This window comes from Phyllobates terribilis, unplaced genomic scaffold (assembly GCF_046119375.1).
Source record: "Phyllobates terribilis strain yellow unplaced genomic scaffold, ASM4611937v1 Scaffold_56__1_contigs__length_8794411, whole genome shotgun sequence".
NCBI classification, from domain to species: domain Eukaryota; kingdom Metazoa; phylum Chordata; class Amphibia; order Anura; family Dendrobatidae; genus Phyllobates; species Phyllobates terribilis.
In genome coordinates, this window is record NW_027362816.1 from 642,004 (window position 1) to 652,018 (window position 10,015).

A 10,015-nucleotide genomic window follows, 5' to 3' on the forward strand; every position below is an offset into this window, starting at 1 on the left:
GGCGCTCCCTAGTGCAGATAGCGACTCTTCGATTCGGGGGAGTGGATAGGAGTCCCGGACTGTACAGGCATTCAGCTTTCGATAGTCCACGCAAAATCTCAGGGTACCATCCTTCTTTCGGACCAGCACGATCGGAGCCGCCCAGGGGCTCTGACTTTCACGGATCACACCGTTCCGCAACATGTGGGCCAACAGCTCTTTCACCTCCTGGTACATTTGAGGCGGGATCTGCCGATATCTCTCTCGGATGGGAGCAGTATTTCCGGTGGGTATTTCGTGCTGAATGTCCCGAGTGCACCCGAAATCATCTTCATGCTGTGCGAACACTCCCTGATATCGCTGTAGAAGTTGTTCGATCTGCCTTACTTGTCCAGCAGAAAACTCAGTCAGATTAGCCTCCATTTCTTCCAGAAGGTGGCGTCCAGCCAACGGTTCTCTTCCATTCTCCTGGCTGTTGAGGGACACCTCCAGGGTCCATGGTTTTCCTTCCACAGGTGCCAGCCCTATAGCGTCCGCTCTAGTAAGGGCCTCTGGCATTATGTACACTCGCGCCACTTCTTGTCGGGGCAACAACTGTAAACTGGTGCCACCTAAATTGATGCAGCGCACGGGTACTTGGCCGTGCCGCACGGTGGCCAGGGTTCGAGCAATCAGGAGTCCAGAGGGCGCTTCTTCTCCTTCCATCGATTCAGTTTGAATGTCCACGCCCTCTAAGGACACATGTGCCAGCACCGGCAACGTGATTACAGTCTGTCCCACCGGCAGTGTCATTGTGGCTTCGGGCGGTATCGATACCTTGCCAAGGTACTGAGAGGTAGCGGGCAATTTTTGAAACTGGCTGACCCGCACGAGGTGTTGGAACACTCTCTTGCTAGCTGGGTCTCGAGTGGCGCGGGTCCAGTTGTTTTTGCTACATCCCTCAGCCAGGAACTGTCCGACTTCTTTCAGCACATTCATGCCCAGGGTTTCAATGGCCCCATCGCCTCCGGGCCCTGTGGTTAGTACGACCCCTTTTCGACCGAGGTCCTTTCCACATGCCCGCATGGACATCCATACTACTCCCGCTACTGGGATAGGTAGTTGATTGGCCGCCACCAATTTGACAGTGGGTTCCCGGCAGGAATGAGTGACTTCAGGAAAGTGACTTTGGAAATACGTCTCAGGCATAGTGGTCACTTGAGACCCGGTGTCCATTAAACAGCGGATCCGCTGCCCATTGAATTCAGCCCAGATGATGGGCCTCTCGGAGACAATGTCTTCAGAGCTCCCTCTTCTACTCTCTGAAGCACGAGACCCCACGGTATGCTCCACAACCGTGGGGCATTTTAGTTTAACGGTTGTCCCCTCCTCCTCCTTTCTCGGTTGGGACAGTCTTTGGAGATATGCCCCCTTACCTTCGCAAGTCCAGCACTCCGGTCCTCTTTCTGCCGATAGGTCGGGTACATGCCGTGCTGGGGCTGGGTAGGAACGGCTCTCTCGTTCTGGTCTCCGTCCGCGTTGAGCAGTACGATCCATCGGCAAGGGGGCAGTAGGGGGCTTTCTAATAGCATTAAGCTCACCCCGAATGTCTTGAATTTCCTGACGTATTTCCCGTACCCAATCAGGCTCTTGGTTGGTGAATCCAGGAGCAATTGCCTCTTGACTTCTAACTGTGGCTTTGAGAACAGGAACTTCTCTCTCCAGGACTCTAGCTTCAGCCCCTACCTCCAGGAAGCCCATATCAGGGCTCAATCGCAGCCGCTCCTTCAGGCTCTGCCACAGGATAGGGTCTTTCAAGCCAGCAATCAGTTGGTCACGCAACACCTCATCCAATGGTCCCAGTCCTTGGTTCCCATCTCGAGCTTTCTTAGTAATATGGGCCGTCACTTCCTGCAACGCATTAACATACTGATTTACTGTCTCGTTTTCCCCTTGGACCCACTGGAACAACCGTAAGCGCAAGTGTCCCAAATCTGTAGTGTCACCGTGCATGTCCTCTAAAATTTTTATCACTTTATCCACGGTGTCACGGTCCCCAGGTGGGCAGTACATCACAGTCTGTCGGGCCTCTCCATCAATGGTTAGGAGGGCCAGCTCCGCCTGGGCTAGGGGATCAAGGGGGTACATCCGTAGCATACTTCTCAGTCTTTCTACCCAGTCCCACAGTGACATGCCATCCCCTGAAAACTTGGTAAGATGGCTGAGCATAGCCCCCAGGGGTATATGGGTCCGACCGGACCCAGCCACAGACTGATCCCCCATCTCTGCGTCTGAATGTTGCATCCTGCCGACTACGCCAAATGTAATGCAGGTGCGGGAATGCAATGCACAGAGACACAAGACGAGAACAGTCTGAGATTAAAATGAACAATTTTATGCAACAGGTATTCTGAACAAGGGATTAGTAACAAGGGTAATGAACAGTAATTCAATATATCATCAAAAGGCAAAATCTCTCAAAATAAGACTCAGTCTCTCAAAGTAAGATGAAGACCCTCAAAGTAAGGTGAAGTCTCTTAAGTAAGGTGCAGTCTCTTTAGTAGGGTGAAGTCTTTTAAGTAAGGTGAAGTCTCTTAAGTAAGGCGAAGTCTCTTAAGTAGGGTGATGCCCTCAGTCATGGGAGACACCACATAAGTTCTTTAACTGTACATTTGGCCCTAGCGAGGGTCATCGGTTATTCACGCTAGGCCGTGAGTCTCTTCCGCATAAATTCAATTAGATCACGTTGTGCTCCTTTAGTCCCAACCGTTCCCCTCCCAACCTGAGTATCTAAACCCAATTGTCCCCGGTACTGTGGGTGAACAGTGGAAGTGACGGCCCTGTTCAAGTATGCAGCTCCTCCGCTTCCGCTGGCGTGACTTTCCTGGGGCAACCGTCTCTCAACTCCTCTCTGCTTGGTGGTTGGAGGCAGTCTCTCGAGCCTTGGATAGGGGGGTCCAGGCCTCGTCTGTCAGCGGGCGACGTCGGGTTCCGCGAACTCACTCAGCACCACAATTAGGTTCCTAGTCTCCTCAGCAGGCACAGCACTCAGGTAACATCCGCGAGATATCCGGAGCTCTTTTACCGGTGCCCGGCTGTGGCACCTCACAGGCCTCTGGCTTAGGCCTGTCACGCGGGGTTTCTCAGGACGCAGGGAACACATCTGCTCCTTTCTGCTGCTTGGCGCCAAAGACCCCTCAGGTTTGGCGCGCTGGCCTCTTATTTTCCGGAACTCCTTCCTGGAAGTCACCTGATCAGGTCCAGCGTCTTAACTTGCTCTCCCTGCAACTTCCCTTGCATATCTTGGTTCCGCTTGACTGCGTCTGGCCAGTAGATGGCAGTCTCTTTCCATCCTTGAAACATCATGTAGAAGTTCTTTTACAAGCTCTCTTGACTGGGCTACAATCACTCACTCACTCATGTCACCTACACCTTAAAAACATCTCCAGAACCCCACATTTTCTCACCTTTGATACTGCAAAAACTCTTACTGTCGCTCTTATTCACTCTCGTCTGGACTGCTGCAACTCTCTTCTAATCGGTCTCCCTCTAAACAAACTCTCTCCTCTCCACTCCAATCCATTCTGAATGCAGCAGCCAGGGTCGTATTTCTATCAGGCCGCTTCACCAACGCCTCTAACCAGTGCCAGTCATTGCACTGGTTACCCATTCACCACAGAATACAATACAAACTCATCTCTCTCACCCATAAAGCCCTCCACAGTTCTGCACCACCCTATATCTCATCCCTCATTTCTGTCTATCACCCCTCCCGTGCCCTCCGTTCTGCAACTGATCTAAAACTAACATCCTCCTAAATCCCAACCTCGCAGGGGGAGGGGATTTTACCACCTACCTCCACCCTTTCTGGGATAAATTCCATACTGGAAATATTTTTCAAAATGCTCAATATACATCTCTACATTATGTGCTAGAGGAGGTAGGCATAGTGGACCTATGGAGAATACGGCACCCTGATGTCAGACAATATTCCTGTTACTTCGCCTCCCATCATTCTTTGTCAAGAATAGACCAAGCTATTGGCTTTGAATCAATCATACCCTATATTAAATCGGTGAGGTATCTGCCAAGGTGTGTCTCTGACCACTCGCCTATACCGGTACAACTGCAGAAGGGTGTTGTGAGGTCTCCGGGGGAATATACATGGCACATCAATCCTTTTTGGCTGCAACTAATTGGTCCTACTCTTAGCTCTAGAATCTTAGAATATTTTCGTTTTAATGATGGGTCGTCATCTACGAGATTTATATGGGATGCTATGAAAGCATATGTACAGGGAATATGCATAGGGGAGATCAATAAGATAAAATCCAAAATAAAGGAGTTAACCCAAAAATTGCAACAGAATGTTTGCGAAAAGGAGGCACAAGTAGAATGAAATGGGAAAATGCACAGAAAATATTGCCTGATCATTTGCTATCATTAGCTTCTCAGAAACAACTGTTTGTTAAGCAAAGATACTTTATAAAGCAAGGGTCTCAAACTCGGCTGGGTAGATGGGCCGCATTCTTTGCATGACAAAATGACATTTTTAGTGATATAATTTTTTTTTCTATACACCTTTTGAATTTGTCCTCATCTTGTATTAACCCCTTTACAGCCCATGACGTATTAATACGCGTCTGTGCCCTGGGCTTTAAGAGCCTGACCCGTATTAGTACGTCATGGCGATCGTGCGCGCACACAGACTTTATCATCATACCGCCAAACAAAAAATGGAATAACACGCGATCAAAAAAATGAATATAAATAAAAATGGTGCCGCTGAAAACGTAATCTTGTCCCGCAAAAAACAAGCCGCCATACAGCTCCATATTCCGAATAATAACCACACGCGGAGTAGAATAATAAAAAAAAAAAAACAATTCCTGAATTGTAGGTTTTTGTTTATTCTGCCTCCCAAAAGCTGGAATAGAAAGCGATCAAAATATGTCACGTGCCTGAAAATGGCACCAATAAAAACGTCAACTTGTCCCGCAAAAAAAAATCCATCACATGACTCTGTCGGCCAAAATATGGAAAAATTATAGCTCTCAAAATATGGCGATGCAAAAACTAGATTTTACAAAATATGTGTCTTTTAGTGTGTGACAGCTGTCAATCATAAAAACCCGATATCATTCGGGTATCTCTGTAGTCGCACCGACCCGAAGAATAAGGTCTTCTAAACACTTATACCGCACGAGGAATGGCGTAAAAAATAAACACTAGGGCTGGGGTTGGGGTTAGGGTTGTGCTAATGTTAGGGTTCGGGTCAGGGTTGGGCTAGGGTAGGGTTAGGGTTGGGGGTAAGGGTTGTTTTTTTTTTATTAAAAAAAAAAAAGATGACGATATGGCAACTAGTGTTGAACATAAGTGCTCGCTACTTGAGTTTGCATCGGGTACTCGGGTATGCATTGAGTATCGCGGGTGCTCGAGTCTCCGCCCCATATGCTTCGTGGCCAAAATAACCTCGCGGGGATTGCCTGCCATGCTCGAGCGATCCCCGCATGCTTTTTTGGGGGTGTCACTTAACCGTGAAACATGCGGGAGGGTACTCGAGCATTTCACTTGAGCACCTGTGATACATGGTGCATACCTGAGTACCCGATGCAAGCTCAAGTAGCGAGCACTTGCGCTCAAGACTAATGACAACTTATTCAATATGATGACCTAATGTCATCAAATTTTGTGTCGTACCTCTGGGTTCAAAATGTTCACTATACCCCTTGATAAAATCCTTGAGGGGTGTAGTTTCCAAAATGGGGTCACTTGTGGGGGGTTTCAACTATTTAGGCACATCAGGGGCTCTTCAAATGCGACATGGCATCCGCTATCGATTCCAGCCAATTTTGCGTTCAAAAAGTCACACAGTGCTCCTTCCCTTCTGAACTTTGCCGTGCGCTCAAACACTGTATTTTCCCTACATATGGGGTATTGACGTACTCAGGAGAAATTGCACAGAAGTTTTTGGGGTCCATTTTCTCCTCTTACCCTTGTGAAAATAAAAAAATTGGGGCTAAAACATCATTGTTGTGGAAAAAGTTTGATTTTTTTATATTCACGGCTCCATGTTATAAACTTCTGTAAAGGACTTGGGGGTTCAAGGTGCTCACCACACATCTAGATAAGTTCCCTGAGGGGTCTAGTTTCCAAAATGGTGTCACTTGGGGGGGGGTTCTACTGTTTAGGCACATCAGGGGCACATCCGCTAATTATTCAAGCAAATTTTACAATCAAAAAGTCAAATGGTGCTCCTTCCCTTCCGAACCCTGCCGCGCGCCCAAACAGTGGTTTGCCCCCACATATGGGGTATCTGCTAACTCATGAGAAATTGAACAACAAACTGCATAGTGCAATTTCTTCTGTTACCCTTATGAAAATGCAAAAGTGGGGGCTGAAAAACATTTTTTGTGGGAAAAATGTGAAAATTTTTATTTTATTTATTTTTACGGCTCAATGTTATAAACTTCTGTGAAGCACCTGGGGGTTCAAGGTGCTCACCACACATCTAGATAAGTTCCCTGAGGGGTATAGTTTCCAAAATGGGGTCACATGTGGGGGGTTTCCACTGTTTAGGCACATCAGGGGCTCCCCAAATGCAATATGGCGTCCGCTAATTATTCAAGCAAATTTTACGTTTAAAAATTCAAATGGCGCTCCTTCCCTTCCGAACCCTACTGTGCGCCCAAACAGTGGTTTTCCTCCACATATGCGGTATCTGCTTGCTCAGAAGAAATTGGGCAACAAACTGCATGGTGCAATTTCTCCTGTTACCCTTATGAAAATGCAAAAGTAGGGCTGAAAAACATTTTTGTGGGAAAAATGTGAAAATTTTATTTTTACGGCTCAATGTTATAAACTTCTGTGAAGCACCTGGGGGTTCAAGGTGCTCACCACACATCTAGATAAGTTCCCTGAGGGGTCTAGTTTCCAAAATGGGGTGACTTGTGGGGGGTTTCCACTTTTTAGGCACATCAGGGGCTCCCCAAATGCAATATGGCGTCCGCTAATTATTCAAGCAAATTTTACATGTAAAAAGTCAAATGACGCTCCTTCCCTTCCGTACCCTGCCGTGCGCCCAAACAGTGGTTTTCCCCCACATATGGGGTATCAGCTTACTCAGGAGAAATTGGTCAACAAATTTTGGGGTCTATTTTTTCCTGTTACCCCTGCGAAAATAAAAAAAATTTGGTCTAAAGTAACATTTTTGTGAAAAAAGTTAAATGTTAATTTTTTACTTCCACATTCCAAAAATTCCTGTGAAGCACCTGAAGGGTTAATAAAGTTCTTGAATGAGGTTTTGAGCACCTTGAGGGGTGCAGTTTTTAGAATGGCATCACTTTTGGGTATTTTCTGTCATAAAGACCCCTCAAAGTGACTTTAAATATTATGTGGTCCCTAAAAAAATGGTTTTCTAAATTTTGTTGGAAAAATGAGAAATCACTGGTCATCTTTTAACCCTTATAGCTCCCCAGTAAAAAAAAAATTTGGTTCCAAAATTGTGCTGATGTAAAGTAGACATGTGTGAAATGTTATTTATTAACTATTTTGTGTGACATATCTCTCTGCTTTAAGGGCATAAAAATTCAAATTTTGAAAATTGCAAAATTTTCAAAATTTTTGCCAAATTTCCATTTCTTTCACAAATAAACGCAAGTGATATCGAAGAAATTTTACCACAATCATGAAGTACAATATGTCACGAAAAACAGTCTCAGAATCAGGGAGATCCGTTGAAGCGTTCCACAGTAATTACCTCATAAAGTGACAGTGGTCAGAATTGTAAAAATTGGCCTGGTCATTAATGTGCAAACCACCTTGGGTTGTAAAGGGGTTAATGACTCATCCTGGTCCTCATCTTGTAGTAATGCCTCATCTAATGCCTCATCCTGGTCCTCATCTTGTAGTAATGTCTCATCCTGGTCCTCATCTTTTAGTAATGACCCATCCTGGTCCTTATCTTGTAGTAATGCACCATCCTGGTCCTCATCTTGTAGAAATGCCCCATCCTGGTCCTCAACTTGTAGTAATGCACCATCCAGGTCCCCATCTTGTCGTAATGTCCCCCATTCAGGTCCCCAACTTGTCGTAATGTCCCCCATCCAGGTCCCCATCTTGTCGTAATGTCCCCCATCTAGGTCCCCATCTTGTTATAATGTCCCCATCTTGTAGGAATGTCCCCCATCCAGGTCCCCACATTGTAGAAATGTTCCTATCCAGGTCCTCACATTGTAGGAATGTTCCTATCCAAGTTCCCACATTGTAGATATGTCCCAATCCAGTTCCTCATATTGTAGATATGTCCCCATCCAGGTCCCCACATTGTAGGAATGTCCCTATCCAGGTCCCACATTGTAGATATGTCCCCATCCAGGTCCCCATATTGCAGGAATGTCCCCATTCAGGTGCCACATGTAGGAATGTCCCCATCCAGGTCCCACATTGTTGGAATGTTCCTATCCAGGTCCCCATATTGTAGGAATGTCCCCATTCAGGTCCCACATTGTAGGAATGTCCCCATCCAGGTCCCACATTGTAGGAATGTTCCTATCCAGGTCCCCATATTGTAGGAATGTTCCCATTCAGGTCCCACATAGTAGGAATGTCCCCATCCAGGTCCCACATTGTAGGAATGTTCCTATCTAGGTCCCCATATTGTAGGAATGTCTCCATTCAGGTCCCACATTGTAGGAATGTCCCCATCCAGGTCCCACATTGTAGAAATGTTCCTATCCAGGTTCCCATATTGTAGGAATGTCCCCATTCAGGTCCCTATATTGTAGGAATGTCCGCTGTTTCATTCTTCACATACATATATAAGAAAAAAAAAAGTCTCTTCTCACCTGTCCTCCGTTCCCTCGGTGTCCTTTCTGCATATGCGGGCGCAGGCACCATAGACCCCTTGACGATCGCGGCCTGGTCCAGGGGCTTCCGGCAGCTGCGCTTTAGTTCAGTGTATTGCTGCGCAGAGACCAATGCCTGCCACCGGCCTATCAGAGGCCACCAGCTGACATCTACCCATGTTAGTGATGTCATGCACCGCTGCGCTGGGACGCGGATGTCCGCTGCTGGCCTCTGATAGGCCGGTGGCTGGCATTGGTATTGTATCATGCAGAGAGCCGGTCTCTGCGCAGCAATACACTGAACTAAAGTGCAGCTGTCGGCAGCTCCTGGACTGGGCCGCGATCGGGGTCTATGGTGCACACAGGCCGCATGAACCAGTCTGAAGGGCCACATGCGACCCGCGTGTTTGAGACCCCTGGTTTAGGATGAGTCTGTCTCTCATACTCTGCTGACCTCACCCCTCCTTGGATAAACCCCCTTCCCACTGCCCCCTTTACTTTTTCCCTGCCCCTCTTCAGGGACGCCTGGAGCTGGTGCTCACACACTATCATACAGGTCACCACTCAATAAAGGTAATATGAAGCAATTAAAGTAGTGAAAGAGGTTAAAACATAACCTTTAATGAATACGTAGGTAAAAAAGATATAAAACGTCACTAGGACCTAAAATCCAGTTAATGCCTGCCAATGGTAGTAAAACAAAGCTACCTATCATAAATATGTACTCGTTATAAACAGGAATTTATATGGCATGAACACCAAATGTATCCAACCTGTATATTTAACCAGACAGTGGCAAGAAAAATGATAGAGCTGTCAATAACACATCTCAATAAGCGTGCAACATATCCGACGACCAGTCCTCACACTGTACTCACACAGTGGGTCCTCACACTGTATGCAGGAGGCTGTGTGGGTCCTCACACTATATGCAGGAGGCTGTGTGGGTCCTCACACTATATGCAGGAGGCTGTGTGGGTCCTCACACTATATGCAGGAGGCTGTGTGGGGACTGATACTGTATATAGGAGGCTATGTGAGGGCTCATACTCATATAGGAGGTTGTGTGAGGGCTCACATTGTATATAGGAGGCTATGTGGGGCTCACACTGTACAGTATGTGGAAGGCTATGTGGGGCTGTAAAAAGGAGACTATGTGGTGGCTCCTGTTCAGCAGCCACAGAATATTCATCTGACCACTGGACCACCGT